Source organism: Mus caroli, chromosome 6 (genome assembly GCF_900094665.2).
Source record: "Mus caroli chromosome 6, CAROLI_EIJ_v1.1, whole genome shotgun sequence".
Lineage (NCBI taxonomy): Eukaryota > Metazoa > Chordata > Mammalia > Rodentia > Muridae > Mus > Mus caroli.
This window is the reverse complement of record NC_034575.1, coordinates 121,577,842-121,581,376: the sequence shown is the minus strand read 5'-3', so window position 1 is coordinate 121,581,376 and position 3,535 is coordinate 121,577,842. Positions and strand designations below refer to the sequence as shown.

The window sequence follows — 3,535 nt, the reverse complement described above, 5'->3', positions numbered from 1 at the left end:
GGAGTGGAGTGGAGTGGAGTGGAGTGGAGTGGAGTGGAGTGGAGTGGAGCAGGTTACATGGCGATTAGAGGAAAGAATTCTGTGGGAACAGTCAGTGAAGAGCAGAAATGGGCTCTGGACAGACTACAGGTCTGATTTCCAGGTAGGTATCCACAAGGATAATGATATGAGCTAAGGACTGAACAGATGACAGAGCATCCTGTTTTCTATACAACNGGAAGCNTCTGAGGACATTTCAGACTTGGTGTGATGGGTGAGCAGTCAGAGAAAGATGGATGGGCAAGACATCCACATTCCCTCAATACTGGGCTTTATGTGATAAAAGCATGAGAGGGTACTGAGATAATGATCCTACATCAAGGCCAGAGACACCAGAGGTCTGGTGGGCCACAAAGATGCAACAAAGGTACACTGGACCCAAAGGCATCCTCAGTCAGTCCATTGGTGCTGTCTGTTCTGTAGGTACTGCACTGGCCCTGTAAGATGANCCTAGGGATTGGCTGTGCACCACCCATCTCCTGCCCTCATAAGAAAATAAATTCCACCATTTGTCTATTTGTATCCAAATTTATATACTGGACCTGTGCCAGCCTGTTTATTCCACTCCTACATGTTGAGAACACCCCATGTATAAGAAACAGGGACAAATGGTGGGCTACGGTGTGTGTGTGTGTGTGTGTGTGTGTGTGTGTGTGTGTGTGTGTACTCCAGCCTTTCCCCTGAGCAGGTGTGTGTTTCCTGGTGAAGACCACAGGGAAAAAGAGCACCTTGAGGGGATCCCTGAGCCTGGGAGGAGGCAATGGTTAAAGCACAAAACATTGCTGGTCTTCTGAGGCATCTCCCTTCCTCTCCCCAGCACCCAACTAACTAATACCCACATCTCTCCTGTCACTCATAGCATAAATTAAACATGCTTCAATATGCAGCCATTTGTTTAAACCCCAGGATTCCTATGCCAGTCATGCATACCTTACCTAGCTGTCCTCCACTCCTTCCCAGGAGGCACAGATAAACAATCAATGCCAGTCCTGATGTGGCCACTGGATGGTATTGGTTCCTTTGTCTCCTATCAGCTCCTCTTCCCTGGCTCCCCACCCCCCACCCCATTGTGGGGCCTTTCTAGGCATCNGTCCATTTCTGATCTACACCCCTATCTTCTTAGATCAGACTCCTGATTGTTGATTCCTTCTTGGGGTGCCTCTTATTCCCTCTTTTGCCAATTAAAATTTGGCAAGTCTTCAAATCCCAGATTTTTCTTTACAAGATTTCGTTTGGTGAAAGCGACTGGAAATAAAGGGCCTGTGCATACTGAGCCAGTGTCCTGCTACTGAGCTACACCTCAGCACTTAAAATCATGTATTTTTATTAATTAATTATTTTATTTATTTACATCACAAATATTGTTCCCTCCAGGTCTCCCCTCTCAGGGTTCTTCCCCTAATTCCTGCNCCCNTTCANCTCAGAGAGGGTGCCCCCAGTATCCCTCTACCCTGGGGTATCATGTGTCTACAGGATTAGGTTCATCANCTCCCACTGAGGCCAGACAAGGTAGCCCTCTGCTACATATTTGCCAGAGTCCTCGGAGCAGCCCGTGTATGCTCTTTGGTTGGTGGCTTAGTCGCTGGAAGCTCCCAAGAGTCCAGATTAGTTGACACTGTTCATCTTCCTATGGGGTTGCCATCCCCTAACTCTTCCGTAGGNGTCCCCAACATGTTTTTAGAAAGGATTTGCTCTTTCTATCTTAGCTAGAAGAAGGTTCTGTGTAATACTCTGACCTTTAGCCTAAATATTTACCGACCAAGCAACAACCCGTTGAATGCAACCCTTTGCAGCTCAGGAACTAAGTTCCATATTCCATACTCAAGCTTGGAAATTATACATGACTAAGGCATATATACGTTCAAAACTGAATGGAGAGTTTAGGTTCACTCCAGTCATAGTTGAACATAAGAATGTGTTGAAGACAAAGCTGAGCCTGACTTCTCTTTCCCTCACTTACACTGGCCCCAGGCAACACATATGTGAGGCACAGAATCAACCTCACACAGAAACCCCACTAGGAACATTTCCCATGTCACAGCAAAGCCAGCCTTGGCCAGGTCCCACTTGGCCTGCACAGAAGTTCCTCACTTATGTACATCCCAGAAAGCTGCTGTGGCTCTTTAAGTTAATCGGAGAACAGGAAACTCAGCTCCAGAAAAGTAGAACCTAATCCCACTCCTACTAGGGGCTTANAGCAGGGATTTCAAGGACACTGAGCCATCAGTGATGCCTTTCTGTCTGCAAACATGTTGGCCTGTCCTCTCTAATGGAGAGCCAGTTTGTGTGTACCTCACATAGGTTTTGTGATTCTTCTCCCCTCCTTTGGAGACATCTTAGCTCCTGGCATTAAAAGTATAAGAAGTCCTTACACCCACATCCCCATACCCAACCACATCTCCCTTCACCCTCCTTCCTTCCCTCCCTCTCCCTCTCTAATTCCTTATCTATGCTTTGAAATCAAGAAGGTCTAATAGGATAAATGTGTCCTGCCTGGATCTCCCACAGCTAACTTCCACAGTTCTTTCTGTTGGGNACACATGCCAGTCAGTGATCTCTAAAAATTACAATAATCTCTGCTATTCTTTGCTGCCTATCTCCCAGCTAATTTGAATCTCTGGGAAGGCATAATCTATATGCATAGTTTGCCATTGCTGCTGAGCCAGTGATGGTACTGATCCCAGATCTGATGCTTAGCAGGAAGGATTGGAATGAGGTGGGTTCATTTATGCATATCCAAGTACGGAATGTAGTAGGACAGGGTACAGGCTGTTCCAGCTCCCCTTTTTATTTTAAATTTTCTTTTTATTTTATACCTATGGGTGTTTNGCCTGCACAAGTATCCTCTATACTACCTCCATGTCTGGTAAACATGGAGGCCAGAAGAAAGAGAGTCACATCCTCTAGAACTAGCATTACTGATGGTCACGGGCTGCCACATAGGTGATGGGCATCAAACTCAGGTCCTCAGGAAGAGTAGCTAATGCTCTTCAACACCATCTCCATGTCTCCAGACCTTGAAAGCCCATTTCAGGCAGGGAAAAGCTACATTAGCATGCATCTCCCTTTAGAGCACTTAATCAACATGCCCTGGATTGGTAGGTTCCATTCCACGAGCTGCCATACAGCCTCTGCCACTTCTCAGACCATCTGTTCAAAGGCAAGCTGACTAATTATAGCATTAAAGATATGAAATGATAACATGCTACAGACTTGGGGCAACATGGGCTCGAAAAAAAAGACTAAATTGGAAACTTCGCTTATTTTTCTCTTAAAATATCAGGGCCTTACANTAAGAGCCCAAGGCAAAGCATGCCAGTCACCATGGGACAGTAAGGAGGAGGATTATTCTCCAGGAGCCACCATAACATCTGTGGCTAGCCCTCCACGTGGGTTCTCACACAATGGAATGGTCCCTGGACCCTCCAGATACAGTCCCCTACTGTCACCTAAAGCACCCACAGTACCAAAAATTCCTAGCTAATACTCACTTTTG

General features: G+C 46.2%; 1 protein-coding gene across 1 annotated transcript in view; it reads right to left on the bottom strand.

Moving 5' to 3' along the window:
- The window catches only part of Ano2 (anoctamin 2), a 322,617-nt gene that overhangs the window by 161,671 nt on the left and 157,411 nt on the right, over positions 1–3,535 (bottom strand). The window lies entirely within an intron of this gene.